Genomic DNA, 19,075 nt, shown 5'->3' on the forward strand with positions numbered 1-19,075 from the left:
ACTATAATAAAATATGGTAGGTGTTTATGGAAGTATGGAAAAGGAATACTTAAGTTGGAAGCATAAAGTGTTCAAACATTACTCATATACTTTATTAACTTAGATAGGCAGTCGGTACCCAGAACCTAAGGTGAGGGCTAGAACTCTGACATCCTTGCTGACGTGTTTAGCTTTCATTCTTTCATGTGCAATACACAGAACCTACAGAGAATAAATGTGCTGAAGTCTTGCTTAGAATTTAATCATTGAGGTGTATTTTTGCAGTTGTTCTTGCTTACACATTTGATGTGAGTTCTTATGTAGGCTTAAATTTAAACAAAAGTCCAGTATTATAGTAGCAGCCTACTTTATTAATAGCACATTTTTAAAATGATCAGGTATAATCCTAGTTGTATATAGAAGCTTTATTCTGGATCTGCACAGTAATGAGTTAGTCTGGATACGTAAAGCAGTACATCTGTCATCGCCAGTGTGGTAAGATTTTCAAATGTGATACTTTTGAATATGCACATGTAATTTATTGCTGTTTAGAACTATACTAAAAATTGAATTGCATATTTAAAGAATTTCTGAAGCCGTGCCATTTCTATGTAAGTAGTCACTTTTACTTGTAACTATTGAGCATTTGAAATGTATTTAGATTGATTTGAGAATTTCTGTGAGTATGAAGTATACACTGGATTTTGAATACAGTATGAAAATAAGAAAAATAGTTCAGCTCTCTGCACCAGCGACTCAAAATGCAAAAGGAAAGAAGGCAAAGGGGAAGAAGGTGGCCCTGGCCTCTGCCGTGGTGAAGAAACAGAGGCCAAGAAGGTGGTGAACCCTCTGTTCAGAAAAGGCTGAAGAACTTTGGCATTGGACAGGACATCCAGCCCAAGAGGGACTTCACCCGCTTTGTCAAATGGCCCCGCTACATCCGGGCGCAGCACCAAAGAGCCATCCTCAACAAGTGGCTGAAAGTTCCTCCTGCTGTTAACCAGATCACCAGGCCTTGGACCTGAGACAGACCAGAGGCAAAGCAAGAGAAGTAGCAGCGATTGTTGGCCTAGGCTGAGAAGAAAGCTGCGGGCAAAGGGGATATCCCCACTAAGAGACCACCTGTCCTTCAAGCAGGGGTTAACACTGTCACCACCTTGGTGGAGAACAAGAAGGCTCAGCGGGTGGTGATTGCACATGAAGTGGATCCCATTGAGCTGGCTGTCTTCCTGCCTGCCCTGTGTCACGAGATGGGGGTCCCTTACTGCATTATCAGGGGGAAGGCCAGGCTGGGGCGTCTTGTCCATAGGAAGACCTGCACCACTGTCGCCTTCATGTAGATTAACTCGGAAGACAAAGGAGCTCCTGCTAAGCTGGTGGAAACTATCAGGACCAATTACAATGACAGATATGACGAGATACCCTGTCACTGGGAGGCAATGTCTGGGTCCGAAATCTGTGGTTCTCACTGCCAAGTTGGAAAAGACAAAGGCAAAAGAACTTGCCACTAAGCTGGGCTAAATGTACACCGTTGAGTTCTCTGTACATAAAAATAATAATAAATATTATCCTTCAAAAAGAAAAATAGTTCATTTTTAATTGATCACGCGTTTAATGGTATTTTAGATATATTGAGTTAAATACATTATTAAATTTAATTTCACCTGGTTTTTATTTTTTATGTGATTGTTAGAATATTTAAAAGTACATATGGTTTTTGGATAACACTGATCTGAAGTCTCTCCTTAGAATCTCAGAATTCTTTAGAATGGGATGCTTTGGCACAGCCTCTCGATTTATATTACATTTTGTGAACTCTACGGGCAGGAAGGGCAATTGGGTTTTACATCAAATTGGAACCAGAAATTTGTTTCCTGAGTACACCTCTACATCTTTATTTTTTAAAATTCTTAAGTTAATTTTTATGTAATTCAGATAATATATAATTGTGTTGTTTGTAATACGAGTGCCTTTATTAAGTTGCATAAATGTAAGTCTTACTTTCCAAACAGGATTGTAAACTTGAGGACAAAGATCATATTGTGTTTCTTGCATATAGCTTTCTAGATTGTAAATGTGATAATTTACTTGTTGACTTGGGGAAATGCCAAAACATCACACACGCTGGCAATGATTTTTGGAGTTACTCAGAAGAGAGGGAAAACACGGATATGGTGCTCTGCAGTAGTTATTTAGCCGTGACCCATTAACAGCATTGTGACACTTGATACTTTCAGAAGACTTGAGTGGAGCCATCATACTTTTCTCATCATAGTGAACAGTGGTGAAAGGTTTCATCCATATTTGAGATCTGTTTCAAATAAAAGCAATGCAAAGAAGAATGACTGGATCCTGATCTAGAAATACAAAGACAAAACTAAAAATCAGCTCATGAAGGTCACTAGACTTGTGATTTATAAGCATTGATGATGAGGATTTCATTTTAGGAAAGCAGTTTCATGTTTTCGTGATGTTTTAGTTAGGATTCTGAATTGGCTTGCTCTGTTATGGAGAGAAGTCCCACTGTGGGCCGTCTGCAAGCTGGAGAAGCAGGGCAGCTGAAGGTGTGGCTCAGGACAAGTTCTGAGTCCCCAAATGTTGTGTGGCTCAGTTCAAATCTAAAGGCCTCAGATCTAGGAAGCTGATGGTGTAACTCTGAGTCTGAGGCTGAAGGCTTGAGAGCGTGGCGGTCACCCCCAGGTGCAAGTCCTGGAGTCGAAATTTAAAATAGGCATTATATTTTACTCAGTAATTCTGCTTCTAGAAATCTATCCTACAGATACTTCTCATGTGTGCAGACAAATTATAGGCACAGAGATGTTCATTGAAATATTGTCTATGATAGCAAAAAAATAGAAATGACTTAAATATTCACCATTAGCTACAGCCCTTCTATGTTGAATGACCACATGTCTCAGTTTTCTTGGGGTAGGCCGAGTTTATACCTGTGCCACCAGCATAATTTTTAAGTGTACTTTATTTTACTCTCTTTATTAGTTATCCTGGTTTGGATGATAATTTATGTTTGGTATATATTAGCATGGAGTACTGGGTAGCTGTTAAAAAAGGTACAACTATATTGACGTGAAAATATATTCAAGGTAAATTATTACATGAGAGAAACAGGTTGCAGTATTATACAGGGTGGCCATAAAGTTTGTGTCCAATGTATATTCTTTCATTCATTTTTAAAAGTAAAATCCCTAACCTCTCTGTATATGAATAAAAGAGAATGTCAGATAGGATTTGTTGAAAAGGCCTGGAAGGATTTTTATTAATTTGTTAATGTAATAATCTCTGGTTAGAGATGGCAAGCCAGTGAATAGGCTTATGTTGAATTTTTTTTTTTTCCCCAGACTATGTTGAATTTTTATAATAAAAGCACCAGTAACATAAAAAGAGGGAACTGTGGCTCAATGGAATAGGGCACCGGCCCCATAGACCGGAGGTGGTGGGTTCAAACCCAGCCCTGGCCAAAAATTGCAAAAAAAAAAAAAAAAAGAGGGAACTGTAGATTGTCAAGCAGATTCTATGATTTTTGAACAGAATAGTATTCATTAATTAATAATGTGTTATTATCTTTAGTGTAAAATTATAAGTGTTATACTCTGTCCTTTATAAATAATAACTGTTATGAAGAATGTACTAATGGAAAATTTAAAAATTGCCACTGTTATTTCATACCTCAAAATCAGCATTTATCACATTACCTTCTGTTCCTTGTCTCTGTGCTTCTTATGTAGTTATAATCAGAGCACAGATATGTCACCTGTTTACTCATGCCTTATATTATTTTACCAGCAGTCTGGTGGCTAGGTTTTTTGTGTTTTTTTTTTTTGTGCTAGGTACCATGTCAAATGGCTTACATGTATTATAGGAATTACTCTTCCCAACTGTGTATTAGGCAGTGACTGTTAATTATCCCATTTTATAGATGAGTAAACTGAGAAGAGGTGATTTGCCTGAGACTATACAATTATCAAGTGGCAGGACTGAGATTTGAACTTGGGCAGCCTTACTCTTGAGCCCATGTTCTTATCCACTACTCTGATTGCTTCCCTTCACAGTTTTTTAGTGACTGTGTAATAATCTGTGTACAATAATTTACCTAGCCATTTTCCTAGTTATATAGTTAATAGGCTTTAAAATCCGAACCTTCTACGTTATTAAGCAAACTGATATCTACTATGTGCAGGAACTTATTTTAGGTACTGTGGGCATTGGTACAACATATATGCAGTTATTACTTGACCTTGCCTTTTGCATTAGATTCCTGAAAAGTTATAAGTTAAATACATGAGATGTAAATTTATTTATACGATTATGTTTTTTTTTCCAATTGACTTTCATTGTTTTAAAGATATATAGCTGGGCATTGTGGCGGATGCCTGTAGTCCCAGCTGCTCGGGAGGCTGAGGCAAGAGAATCGCGTAAGCCCAAGAGTTAGAGGTTGCTGTGAGCCGTGTGACGCCACGGCACTCTACCCGAGGGCGGTACAGTGAGACTCTGTCTCTACAAAAAAAAAAAAAAAAGATATATTCCTCCAGAAAACAAAGTTTTAAAAAATAATAAAGTACCAGGGGCGGTAGCTCACACCTGTAATCCTAGCACTCTGGGAGGCCAAGGCAGGTGGATTGCTTGAGCTCAGGAGTTCAAGACCAGCCTGAGCAAGAGTGAGACCCTGTCTCTAAAAATAACTGGGTGTTGTGGTGAGAGCCTGTAGTCCCAGCTACTTGGGAGGCTGAGGCAAGAGGATCACTTGAGCCCAAGATTTTGAGGTTGCTGTGAGCTGTGACGCAATGGGCATCAAAATGAGACTCTGTCTCAAAAAAAGAAAAAAACAACAAACAACAAAACCCAGGAGATATTTAATAAAAATCAGCACTGTTATGACACCTTCAAGGATTCTGCTTTTATGCGGGATGAGCTACATTCTTTCCTATGACACTGGCAAGAAAAATTATCTAAATGATCTGTGATCACTGAATAAAAGCAACAAGCTTGAACTATCTGTCCACATTTAGAATATATATTCATCCTGAAATAGGGTAAAATTACAACTTTAAGGTTCATATCGAGAAGTTACATTTGTAATTCAGGAGAATTTCTAGATAGCTTTCTAACTACTTGTGTTCTCTGGATCAATGTTACTATTTCTTTTATCTTTGGGATATTGATATATCAATTTAATAGAGGAACTTAAGCTCTAGACCAGTGTAACTCCTGTAGGGAAATAATTAAGAGCTTTAAAGTTCACCTGCTGGATTTCTAGATATCCTTTAAGAGCAAAATGTGATTATCTAACATAACTTAGAATCCACTTTGCTTAATTATGACATTAGCGTTTAATGGCACTTTTGCTGATCTTTCTATTAAAATTTTAAATATAGTATTTAGTTGATGATGGTTTCATTGCAAGTGTTCATTATTTCATTGATATTGAATAGTTGGTATTTGGTTACTCCCTATAACTTCAGTACCTGGTATTTTCCAGTGTTCTTATTTTGTTTATATTTTAAGTCAGTCATAAAAGTTTTCACACAAAAATGAAAAGTGAAAAAATACTATATCATAAAGTACTCAGATAATTTTTACATTTACAATTGTTTTATAAATGTCACAGTTATTACTTTTTAATAAACATTATTTTTTGATCAGTTTTAGATTTACAGAAAAATTGCAAAAATGGTACAGAGAGTTTCCATGTATTCCACACCGTTTCCCCTATTACTAACATCGTATATTAAAATGGTACATTTGTTACAGTTAGTAAACCTATAGTGCTACATTATTAACTAAAGTCCGAACTTCATTCAGATTTCGTTAGGTTTTCCCTAATGTCCTTTTTCCTTTTCCAAAATCCCATCCGGCATAACACGTTGCATTTAGTTAACCTTGTCTCCTTAGACCCTCTTGTCTTGGATGATTTCTCAGAGGTTCCTTAATTTTGATGACTTTGACAGTTTTAAGGAGTACTGGTCAGGTCTTTTATAGAATGTCCCTCTACTGGGATTTTTTTCTCTGCTGATGTTTTTCTCACGATGCGATTGGAATTTACAGTTTCAGGAGGAAGACCGTAGAGGTAAAGTGCCCACCGTTATCACATAATTTCAAGGGTACATATGTGACTTACTGCTGTTGTTGCTGAACTTGATCACCTGGCTGAGACTGGGTCTGCCAGGTTTCTCCACTGTAAGTCACTCACCTTTCTCCACACTGTACTATTTTGGGAGGGAAGTCACTGTGCACAGCTACCCTTACGGAGTGAGCTATTATGCTCTCTCTTCCTCTGCATGGGAGATTTGTCTCTCCCCCATTTGAAAATTGATTAAATTACATTTTACATCTGTATGATCTCATGGATTATTTATTTTGTACTTTGGCTTATAATCCAGCCCTACATTATTTTGTTGCTCAAATTGTTTCAGCTTTGGCCATTATCAGCTCTGTAATTTGGGCCCTGTGTCCCTCTGGCCTACCTCTTTCATTGTGCTTTTTGTTTTGTTTTTAGCACTTCCTTATCTTCTGGCCCTGAAGAATGCTCCAGACTCATCTTTTACATTTCCTGTCCCAACCTTTCAATTAGCTAGTTCTCACAAGGAGCCCTGGTTTTATTATTATTATTATTGTTGTAACAGCTTTATTGAGATATAACTCACATGCTATACAATTCACCTATTAAAAATGTACAATTTAGTAGCTTTTAGTGTATTCGCAGAGTTGTGTAGTCATTGCTACAGTCATTTTTAGAACATTTTCATCATCCCAAAAGAAAACTTACGTCCCATTAGAAATCATTTTCTATTTCACAGGATTCCAGGGCCTAAATAATACTTTCTGGGTTACATAGTTGGAACATTTCATATAAATGAAATCACATACTGTATGATCTTTTGTGCCTCATTTCTTTTACTTAGCATAATGTTTTCAGGTTCATCCATATTGTGCCTCATAGTAGTATAAATCTTTCTTCATTCCTTTTTATGACTGAATAATATTTCACTATATGGCTGTAACACATACTGTCTATCCATTCATTTATCAGTGGGTAGACATTAGATTATATCCATGTTTATACCTTTTGGCTATTATAAGTAACGCTGCTATATACGTTGTATAAAATAATTTTTAAAGTTGTTTTTTTTTGTTTGAATCAGAATCTGCATGATTGGTTGCCAAGTGTTCTAATTTTCTTTTAAGCTGTAATTATCTGTCCTATGCATCCATGTTTTTTCCTACACATCCATGTTTTCTCCTTTGTAATTTATGTGTTGAGGAAACTGGGTCATGTGTTGTGAAGAATTTCCATGCTGTTGAGATTGCATTGCCATGCAGTGGTGGTGTCTCTTAACCATGTTCCTCTATCCTTTTTTTTGGTTCTTTCTTTCTCTTACTTGGTAGTTGGATATGGAGGCTCGATAAATCTCAGGATTCTGTTTGGTTCTGTTTTGTTGGACCCCTGCTTAGGGAGTGGTGGTGCACTCTCCCGTCAAGGGGCGTATGTGTGGTTGTGTCTGTTTCTCTGTTGCTGTTCACTACCAGGGTTTAGCAAACTACAGCTGATGGTCAAACCTGGTCTGTGGCCTATTTTGTACAACCCATGAGCTACTGTTAATTTTTATGTTTTTAAAGTGTTGTTAAATAAGTTAAAAACTTAAAGGAGGATATGGGACAGAATGTGTATATGTAGCCCCAAAGCCACCTGTGCTGTCTGGCCCTTTACAGAAAAAGTTTGCTGACTCCTGGATCGTTGACTTTTTATTGCCTAGAACTGTCAGTTCATTAGGGGTTGCAAAATAGTTTTTTTTAATTTGTAGAATATTTCTATAAACAAAACCTTTCATCAACATTTTGTTACCATAAGGAATGGTGAGGTCAGAAAAGGTGCTTAGTTCTTTTCCTCTTACTTGACATTTTTCAAAGTAAATGATAGCATTTACCAAGATGATCAATTTTGTTTTGTTTTCCTTTTGAGATCATTATAAATTAAAGGAAGTCAGTATATTTGACCATTTCAGTTTATTGTGCTATTATAATTACTGAAGCTTAAATGTTCCATACAAGGAATCTTCAAATGTTCATTGGCAGTGTATATTATGAAAAAAACGATGTGTAGATTTCAAAATTGTTTTTGTATCAAAATAAACTCATACTAACTTGTTAAAACATGTCAGAACAGTATCTAGTCTGAGGAACTAAGAAGGGTAAGGCATCAGTTTGGAAACAGCCCCTATGAGAGCAACGTGAATTTTGCTAAAACTGAAGAACAAATAACAAATTTATGGTTAAGCTTGAGTGAAAAAATGGTATAATCACTGATGCTATACAAAAAGTTTCTGAGGACAGTACCCCAAAGAAATCAGCCCTTTACAAGTGGATAATTCATTTTAGGAAGGGGTGAGATGATGTTGACAAGAAGCCTGCAGAGGCAGACGCTCCACGTCAGTTTGTGAACAGAAAATTCACCTTGTCCGTGCCCTGAAGAGGACCAAGGATTAACCGCAGGAACAATAGCCAATGGGATGGACGTCTCAGTTGGTTCAGTGTTCACAGTTCTGACTGAACAATTAAAGTTGAGCAATCTTTCCACTCAGTGGTGCTAAAATTACTTTGTTTCAGCTGCAGACAAGAGCAGAGCTGTCAGTGGAAATTTTAAGAAAATGAGATCAAGGTCCTGGAATATTTCTTAGAAGAACTGTAACAGGAGATGAAAATACGGCTTTACGAGTATGATCCTGAAGACAAAGCACCAGCAGACCTGCTGCAGGCGAAGGTCATGGCAACGCTATTGTTTTTTGATGTTTGAAGGCATTTTGCTTGTTGTCTTTCTGGAGGGCCAAAAACGAAAGAGTGTTTTGAGAAAGTTAGCCAAAGCTTTAGCAGAATAACACTTGGGAGAGCTTCACCAGAGAGTCCTTCTCCACGACAGTGTTTCTGCTCATTCCTCTCATCAGACAAGGACGGTTTTGTGACTTTTGATGTAAATTATTAGCCTTCCACCTTATAGTTCTGATTTGGCTTCTTCTGACTTCTTTTGTTTTCATAATCTTAAAAATCTTTAAAAGGCACCCATTTTCTTCTGTTAGTAATGTAAAAGAGACTGCATTGACGTAATTAAATCTCCAGGATGCTCAACTTTTTAGGGATAGACTAAGTGGCTGGTATCATCATGTAGACAAGTGTCTTGTACTTGATGGAGCTTATATGGAGAAATATATGTGTGTGTATATATATATAATATATATAAAAAATAAAAATATATATACATATGTATTTTTTATTTTTCAATGAACTTTTTGAATTCCCCTTGTATTTGGCCAGTAAGAGCCTCTTTTGAGTCCTTTGGGGATGACCATAGTATATTCATTGACAGTTTTTTCTTTTTTTTAATTTTTGGTAATACAAGATGTTCCATGTTCATCTCATGTTCCAATTGCAAACCTAGAACCAGCCATTTTCTTTTTTTTTAATTTTTTTTTTTCTTCTTTAGCTTTTATTTATTTATTTATTTGCAGTTTTGGCAGGGGCTGGATTTGAACCTGCCACCTCTGGCATATGGGACCAGCGCCCTACTCCTTTGAGCCACAGGTGCCGCCTGGAACCAGCCATTTTCTGATAGCCTTTCAAGTAAAAAATGATATGTAGAGACCAAAACCTGGGTATGGAAAGTGTTTGCAGCTCCTGGGTTGGTCATTGTTACTAGGCCTTCTCAGTGAAGTGAGCTAGGAAATAACATATTTTTTAAGTATGGATTCATGTTGGTACTTAAAATTGAGGGCTACCAGATTTTACTTAAACTCACTGATTTTTTATCTATTTTGATTTTCTTCAACACTGAGAATCCAGGTCTCTATGATATCAATGAAATTATTCATTTGCTTTATCCCGTAGTATACACACATAAGCGAACCAGTTTCAGAATAACAGTACTAATACTAACTGCAACAAAATGGTAATTAAAGCAGCTTAAATTTTTTCGCAGTTCTTTTGTTCGTTAGGGTATATCCTACTATGTATAGTTTGGTTACTGTGTTCTTAAATTATCTTAGACTAGTTTTCTGTATGGTATAATGACAATTAGAGCATTAGCTTGTTTCACTTCTGCTTTTAATATTTAGAGATTTTTTAAATTTAGTTTTGTTTTTTGATTATGTAAAATATAGGGTGTCCCAAAAATCACCTTAAAAGAAATTGTAGCTAAATGTACCTTTTTTTTTTTTTTTACAAACTATTCTTTACAGGCTGACCAGCTCTTCCTGCACACACAGTTTTCTCTCCCAGTCATGGTGAACACTTTCCAAGATATCTATTGTTGTGCAGTTTTCGCTATGTATGGAAACCTTTGGGATACCCTGTATTTACATGGTCTCTAGTCAAATAGATGAACAATTTTTATTGAGAGACATCTAGCTTCAATCTATGTTTCCTTTACCACATTTTCTCTCTCTGTGTATATGAAAAGTTATTTGTATATGTATTAATATCCTACCTTTCTTAGGAAAATATGCTTACATTTCATTACCTTTGCTTTTTTCACTTAATTTATTCTAGAGATGGTAGAATATAAAGTCACTCTACAGTTCTGTTTATAACTGCATAATACCTCATTATGTCAAAGGTACCATAGTTTATTTAACATGTCCCTTATTGGGGACATTAGGTTTGTTTCCGTGTTGTCACTAAAGGTGGTGCTGCAGTGAATAGCCATACTGTCCTGTCTTCATGTTTTGACCAGTATATCTTTGGGATAGGTTCATAGTCTTGGACGGCTAGGTCAAAAGATAAGTGCATATATAATCATGCTAGATGTTGCAAATTTTCCTCTATAGTGAGTGGACCATTTTGCATTCTCATTAGCCTGTTTCCCTACACTTTGCCTACCGAGTATATTAAACATTTGGATTTTTGCCAATATGATGGATGGGAAATTTTATCTCACAGTAATTTTAATTTGCATTTCTCTTAGGAGGTTGGTTGAGCATCTTTTAAAATGATTAAGGCCATTTGCATTTCATTTTAGTAACTAATCCTGTATCTGTGTGAAAATGATATGCAACAATGTAGAAAGTCTTTTACTCCCAGAGATGTGTTTACAACTGCTTTGGGTTACTATACATATGCATATATGACTTCATTATGGGCATTTTGGGTGGTGGGGTTCCATCTTTTTGGTAACTATTAGCATCTTTTTTGGATTTTAAAGGTTTCCCTCTCTTTTTTCCTTTACCCCCCCCCCAAATAGTTTATATTAGAAGTGTGTTATGAAGAGAGTAAGAACTTAATGAGTGAATTAAATTCGTCTGGGACTTAATATGACAACTTTCTAATGCAGGATTGAGTTAAGAAGCTTTTGAATTTTATTTTCATCAATAAACACACAGTTCAATAGGAGAATTCTAGAACCTGGTCTAAAGACCTTGTGAGACTGACAGGATTTTTCTGAAACACTTGTTTATTTTGCATTGAGAGCTTATGCATGCATAGCACTTTTTTTTGAAGAAAATAGCTTTGATATTGCAGGATTCATTATTAAGGATTCTTAATCTTGTGTTCTTCTCCTTTGCATGTATTTAAGTGATTGTCCTCTGAGATTTCATAAATATTACTTCCTTTAGTAAAGCTGCTGACAGCAAAAGCTTTCAATAAATTATTCATGTACTATTTGTTTTCTGTATTCATCAATTAATGCATCTTTACTCTCATTTTTTTTTTTTTTTTACCAAACTTGGTAACAATTTGTAAACATATGGTGTGTACTTGAGTAAAATCTGTAATACTTGTTTTCCATATGAAGAAAGTACTCTATTAGCAATATTTAGAGCAACATCAACTCTCTAGGACCTAGCTGATGACTGAGCAGTAACGGAAAAATAGCTTTCAAAATGTGAAATAATTACTCCCTAAAACTTCTGCTCTACCAGGATGTATGGACTCAATTTTATCATTCTCCGCTTGGCTTATTCACTATCCTCTGTGTAGTTACTGTTCACTTTCATTCACTGAAAACTTTTAGATCTTGTTTTATAGACTTCCTCTCCCTTCCAATGCTACCCACCATTGTTCTGGATAATGTGAAAGTTTACTTGGCTTAACTTTGCAGGGTCATTTTCAGTTCTTTAACTGCTTCATTTCTAGTAATTTCTTTTTCATGTCCCTTCAAACACCACTTCCTGTAACGTGTCTCACCTCTTGTCACCACTCAGCAGTGCCAAAATGTTAAAATAACATCCCAGTCCTCCCAGGTTCCTCACAATGTAGCTGTGCCATCTTTACCCACTTGAGTTCACTCCTGTTTCAGTTTCCTTCCCTGTCTTAGATTCCATAGACAACCACTTGCTGTATCTTTAAGCCTGTTTTCTTCATTGTCACTTGCAACTCATCTGCCAAGAGAAATTCAGTTTTAAATGTCTGTTTCCCTTCCTTTTCTACTTTACAAAATTGTGTTCTCATTTGAACTTCTTTAAATGCAGTTGCCAACCTTCACTGAGCTCTCAGAGCAGCCCACTGATCTGATTTTCCCTTTGTAGTGCTCTCTCTTGTTCACTCTACAACTATTTCAGATATTTACAACTACCTGCAGACCCCTCACCCTTCCCAGTACCACCAGCCTTCTCTCAACAGATGAACTAACTTCATACTTCAGGTACTGTGTGCAAGCCATTAACAGTGACGCCCATAGTTAACAGTGACTCTTGTAACTAACTGCCACCAGGCCTACCGATATTCTTTTCTTTCATTTTTTTTTTTTGAGGCAGAATGAGATTCTGTCTCCCAGGCTACAGTACCGTGACTGTGATGCCATAGCACACAGCAACTCAGACTCCTGGGCTCAACTGATGCTCTTGCCTCAGCCTCAGGAGTAGCTGGGGCTATGGGTGTGTGCCACCACACCCAGCTAATTTTTCTTTTTCTAGTTGAGTCAGGGTCCCAGTCTTGCTCAGGCTGATCCCAAACTCCTGAGCTCAAGCAATCCACCCGCCTTGGCCTCCCAGAGTGCTAGGGTTACGGGCATGAGCCACCATGCCCAGCTTGCATTCTTCATTCTTGTCGTAACAAAAGAGGCATTCTACCTTCAGTCCAAAATTAAACCTTCTATACATCTTTTCTAATATAAAGCATTTAGTGCTTTATATTTCCCTCTGAGTATTATTTTAGTTGCATTGTGCACATTTGACCTGCTGTATTTTCATTACATCCAAAATATTTCTATTTCTTCTTTGATCTGTGGGTTTTTAATAAGTACATTATTCCAACTATTTTAGGATTTTCCATATATCTGTTATTGACTTCAAGTTTAATTCCATTGTGGTTAGAAAACATACTTTTCTAATTTCAGTTTCCTCATGTGCACATTTAATAGTCATCCAGAGACTCAAGGGGACTCTTCTGCAAACTCTGTAAGAGTTCTCTCTCTCTTTCTCTGCAGCTCTGTCCTCTTTAGTATTCTGCCTGGGAAATCGTAGTCACCTTCCCACCTCTGTTCTCTGCCTTTTCAGCTCTCTGAGACTGGGAGGTCTCTTTGTTTTCCCCTTCTTTGTGCTGAGGACTAGAAACATAGTCTACAGGTGTTAAGATGGGAAAGTCTCAGGGCTCACCTTGTTAGTCACCTTTCTCCCTGCGGTCACAGTCCTGTGCTTCCTGTTGTCCAGTGTCTGAAAAGTGTTGTTTTAATGATTTTGTCCAGTTTTCTGGTTGTCTGTGGCAGGAGGGTCAGAAGCCTGGATCCTTACCGTACCTGCTCCTTGCTGGAATCTTCATTTCACTCTCTCTGCTGGTCCTTTCCATCAACTTTCTTTTTTTTTTTTATGAATTTTTTTTTTTTTTTATTGTTGGGGATTCATTGAGGGTACAATAAGCCAGTTACACTGATTGCAATTGTTAGGTAAAGTCCCTCTTGCAATCATGTCTTGCCCCCATAAAGTGTGACACACACTAAGGCCCCACCCTCCTCCCTCCATCCCTCTTTCTGCTTCCCCCCCCCCCATAAACTTAATTGTCATTAATTGTCCTCATATCAAGATTGAGTACATAGGATTCATGCTTCTCCATTTTTGTGATGCTTTACTAAGAATAATGTCTTCCACTTCCATCCAGGTCAATACGAAGGATGTAAAGTCTCCATTTTTTTTAATAGCTGAATAGTATTCCATGGTATACATGTACCACAGCTTGTTAATCCATTCCTGGGTTGGTGGGCATTTAGGCTGTTTCCACATTTTGGCAATGGTAAATTGAGCTGCCATAAACAGTCTAGTACAAGTGTCCTTATGATAAAAGGATTTTTTTCCTTCTGGGTAGATGACCAGTAATGGGATTGCAGGATCGAATGGGAGGTCTAGGTTGAGTGCTTTGAGGTTTCTCCATACTTCCTTCCAGAAAGGTTGTACTAGTTTGCAGTCCCACCAGCAGTGTAAAAGTGTTCCCTTCTCTCCACATCCACGCCAGCATCTGCAGTTTTGAGATTTTGTGATGTGGGCCATTCTCACTGGGGTTAGATGATATCTCAGGGTTGTTTTGATTTGCATTTCTCTAATATATAGAGATGATGAACATTTTTTCATGTGTTTGTTAGCCATTCGTCTGTCGTCTTTAGAGAAAGTTCTATTCATGTCTCTTGCCCATTGATATAAGGGATTGTTGGCTTTTTTCATGTGGATTAATTTGAGTTCTCTATAGATCCTGGTTATCAAGCTTTTGTCTGATTGAAAATATGCAAATATCCTTTCCCATTGTGTAGGTTGTCTCTTTGCTTTGGTTATTGTGTCCTTAGCTGTACAGAAGCTTTTCAGTTTAATGAAGTCCCATTTGTTTATTTTTGTTGTTGTTGCAATTGCCATGGCAGTCTTCTTCATGAAGTCTTTCCCCAGGCCAATATCTTCCAGTGTTTTTCCTATGCTTTCTTTGAGGATTTTTATTGTTTCATGCCTTAAATTTAAGTCCTTTATCCATCTTGAATCAATTTTTGTGAGTGGGGAAAGGTGTGGGTCCAGTTTCAGTCTTTTACATGTAGACATCCAGTTCTCCCAATACCATTTATTGAATAGGGAGTCTTTCCCCCAAGGTAAGTTCTTGTTTGGTTTATCAAAGATTAGGTGGTTGTAAGATGTTAGTTTCATTTCTTGGTGTTCAATTCGATTCCAAGTGTCTATGTCTCTGTTTTTGTGCCAGTACCATGCTGTCTTGACCACTATGGCTTTGTAGTACATACTAAAATCTGGTATGCTGATGCCCCCAGCTTTATTTTTGTTACTAAGAACTGCCTTAGCTATACGGGGTTTTTTCCGGTTCCATACAAAACGCAGAATCATTTTTTCCAAATCTTGAAAGTACGATGTAGGTACCTTGATAGGAATGGCATTGAATAGGTAGATAGCTTTGGGAAGTATAGACATTTTAACAATGTTGATTCTTCCCATCCATGAGCATGGTATGTTCTTCCATTTGTTAATATCCTCTGCTATTTCCTTTCTGAGGATTTCATAGTTTTCTTTATAGAGGTCCTTCACCTCCTTCGTTAGGTATATTCCTAGGTATTTCATTTTCTTTGAAACTCTGGTGAAGGGAGTTGTGTCCTTAATTAGCTTCTCATCTTGACTGTTATTGGTGTATACAAAGGCTACTGACTTGTGGACATTGATTTTATATCCTGAAACATTACTGTATTTTTTGATGACTTCTAGGAGTCTTGTGGTTGAGTCTTTGGGGTTCTGTAAGTATAAGATCATGTCGTCAGCAAAGAGGGAGAGTTTGACCTCCTCGGCTCCCATTTGGATTCCCTTTATTTCCTTGTCTTGCCTAATTATATTGGCTAGAACTTCCAGCACTACGTTGAATAGTAAAGGTGATAGCGGACAACCTTGTCTGGTTCCAGTTCTAAGAGGAAAAGCTTTCAGTTTTACTCCATTCAGTAAAATATTGGCTGTGGGTTTGTCATAGATAGCTTCAATCAGTTTTAGAAATGTGCCACCTATGCCTATACTCTTCAGAGTTCTAATTAGAAAAGGATGCTGGATTTTATCAAATGCTTTTTCTGCATCTATTGAGAGGATCATGTGATCTTTATTTTTGCCTCTGTTAATATGGTGGATAACGTTTATAGACTTGCGTATGTTAAACCAGCCTTGCATCCCTGGGATGAAGCCTACTTGATCATGATGAATGACTTTTTTGATAAGCTGTAATCTATTGGCTAGGATTTTGTTGAGAATTTTTGCGTCTATGTTCATGAGTGAGATTGGTCTGAAATTCTCCTTTTTGTTTGGGTCTTTTCCTGGTTTTGGTATCAGGGTGATGTTTGCTTCATAGAATGTGTTGGGGAAGATTCCTTCTTCCTCAGTTTTTTGGAATAATTTCTGCAGTACAGGAATAAGCTCTTCCTTGAAGGTTTGATAGAATTCTGGAGTGAAGCCATCTGGACCAGGGCATTTTTTGGTTGGAAGCTTTTTTATTGTTTCTTTGATCTCAGTGCTTGAAATTGGTCTGTTCAGAAGGTCTATTTCATCCTGGCTAAGTCTAGGGAGAGGGTGTGATTCCAAATATTGATCCATTTCCTTCACATTGTCAAATTTCTGGGCATAGAGTTTCTGGTAGTATTCAGAGATGATCTCTTGTATCTCTGTGGGATCAGTTGTTATTTCCCCTTTATCGTTTCTGATTGAGGTTATTAGAGATTTTACTTTTCTATTTCTCGTTAGTCTGGCCAATGGTTTATCTATTTTATTTATTTTTTCAAAAAACCAACTCCTTGTTTCATTAATTTTCTGAATGATTCTTTTATTTTCAATTTCATTGATCTCTGATTTGATTTTGGATATTTCTTTTCTTCTACTGAGTTTAGGCTTAGATTGTTCTTCTTTTTCCAATTCCATAAGATCTCTTGTGAGATTATTGATGTGCTCTCTTTCTGTTTTTCGAATGTAGACATCTAAAGCGATGAATTTTCCTCTCAAAACTGCTTTTGCAGTATCCCACAGGTTTTGGTAGCTTGTGTCTTCATTGTTGTTATGCTCAAGGAAGTTAATGATTTCCTGTTTTATTTCTTCCTTCACCCATCTGTTATTGAACAGAAGATTGTTTAATTTCCATGCCTTTGGGTGGGCTTGAGCATTTTTGTTAGAGTTGAGTTCCACCTTTAGTGCCTTATGGTCTGAAAAGATACAAGGTAAAATTTCAATTCTTTTGATTCTGTTGATATTTGTTTTGTGTCCCAGGATATGATCAATTTTGGAGAATGTTCCATGGGGTGATGAGAAGAATGTATATTCTTTATCTTTGGGGTGGAGTGTTCTATATGCATCTATCAAGCATAGTTGTTCTAGGGTCTCATTTAAATCTCTTACATCTTTGTTCAATTTCTGTTTAGAGGATCTGTCCAGCTCTGTAAGAGGTGTGTTAAAGTCCCCTGTTATGATGGTATTATCAGATATCATATTGCTCAGACTGAGTAAGGTCTGCTTCAAGAATCTGGGAGCATTTAAATTGGGTGCATAAATATTTAGAATTGAAATGTCTTCTTGTTGTAGTTTTCCCTTGACCAATATAAAGTGACCATCTTTGTCTTTTTTGACTTTAGTTGCTTTAAATCCACATGTATCTGAAAATAAGATTGCAACTCCTCTTTTCTTCTGAATTCCATTTGCCTGAAAAATTGTCTTCCAACCCTTGACTCGGAGCTTTAATTTGTCTTTTGAAGCCAGGTGTGTTTCTTGCAGACAGCAAATGGATGGCTTGTGTTTTTTAATCCAGTCAGCCAATCTATGTCTCTTCAGTGGGGAATTCAAGCCATTAACATTTATTGAGATAATTGATAAGTGTGGTAATATTCTATTCATCTTATTTTGTGAGAGTCCATTGCTTAGTTTTGTCTTTTGCATCAGTGTGGAGGTTAGGTTCTGTCCTTTAATTTCTGAGTTCTTACTTTGCTGCTGATCCATTGTGGTGGTCAGTGTGCAGAACAGGTTGAAGTATTTCCTGTAGAGCTGGTCTTGTTGTGGCGAATTTCCTCAATGTTTGTATATCTGTAAATGATTTGATTTCTCCATCAATTTTGAAGCTTAGCTTAGCAGGGTACAGAATTCTGGGCTGAAAATTGTTCTGTTTAAGTAGGTTAAAGGTAGATGACCATTGTCTTCTTGCTTGGAAAGTTTCATTAGAGAAGTCTGCGGTAACTCTGATGGATTTGCCCCTGTAGGTCAACTGGCGCTTACTCCTGGCAGCTTGCAGAATCTTTTCTTTTGTCTTGACTTTGGACAGGTTCATCACAATGTGTCTTGGAGAAGCTCGGTTAGAGTTGAGGTGACCCGGGGTCCGATATCCCTCTGAAAGCAGTGTGTCAGAATCTTTGGTGATATTTGGGAAATTTTCTTTTATAATATTCTCTAGTATGGCTTCCATTCCTCTGGGGCATTCTTCTTCCCCTTCTGGAATTCCTATAACTCGTATGTTGGAACGCTTCATAAAGTCCCATAATTCTGACAGTGAACGTTCTGCTTTCTCTCTCTTCTTTTCTGCCTCTTTTACTGTCTGAGTTATCTCAAGAACTTTGTGTTCTACCTCTGAAATTCTTTCTTCTGCATGGTCTAACCTGTTGCTGATACTTTCCATTGTATCTTTAAGTTCCCTAATTGACTGTTTCAGTTCCTTCAGGTCTGCTACATCCTTTTTATATTCTTCATATCGTTCATCTCTTATTTGATTCTGTTTTTGGATTTCCTTTTGGTTATTTTCCACTTTATTAGCAATTTCCTTCATTGTTTCCATCATTTCTTTCATTGTTTTCAACATGTGTATTCTAAATTCCCTTTCTGTCATTCCTAACATTTCTATACTGGTGGAATCATCTGCAGTAGCTACCTCATGGTCCCTTGGTGGGGTTGTTCTAGACTGGTTCTTCATGTTGCCTGGAGTTTTCTGCTGATTCTTCCTCATGAGTGGTTTCTTTTATCTGTTTCCTTGCCCTAATTTTCCTTTCACTTCCTCTTGCTCTTTAAGTTCTTGTGCCTGTGGACTAAGGGTTACAGGACCAGAAGGGTGAGAAGGTTGAAGAGCAAAAAAAGGGGATGAAAGAAAGGAGGACCGAGTGATAAGAAAAAAAGAA

General features: G+C 37.2%; 1 protein-coding gene and 1 pseudogene across 8 annotated transcripts in view; both read left to right on the forward strand.

The window, feature by feature from the left end:
• NEO1 (neogenin 1) overlaps positions 1 to 19,075 on the forward strand; it is a 266,637-nt gene that overhangs the window by 50,232 nt on the left and 197,330 nt on the right. The gene's annotated exons all lie outside the window — the stretch shown is intronic.
• LOC128587691 (60S ribosomal protein L7a-like) lies at positions 665 to 1,500 on the forward strand (annotated as a pseudogene).

The sequence above is a fragment of the Nycticebus coucang genome, chromosome 6, assembly GCF_027406575.1.
Source record: "Nycticebus coucang isolate mNycCou1 chromosome 6, mNycCou1.pri, whole genome shotgun sequence".
NCBI classification, from domain to species: Eukaryota; Metazoa; Chordata; class Mammalia; order Primates; family Lorisidae; genus Nycticebus; species Nycticebus coucang.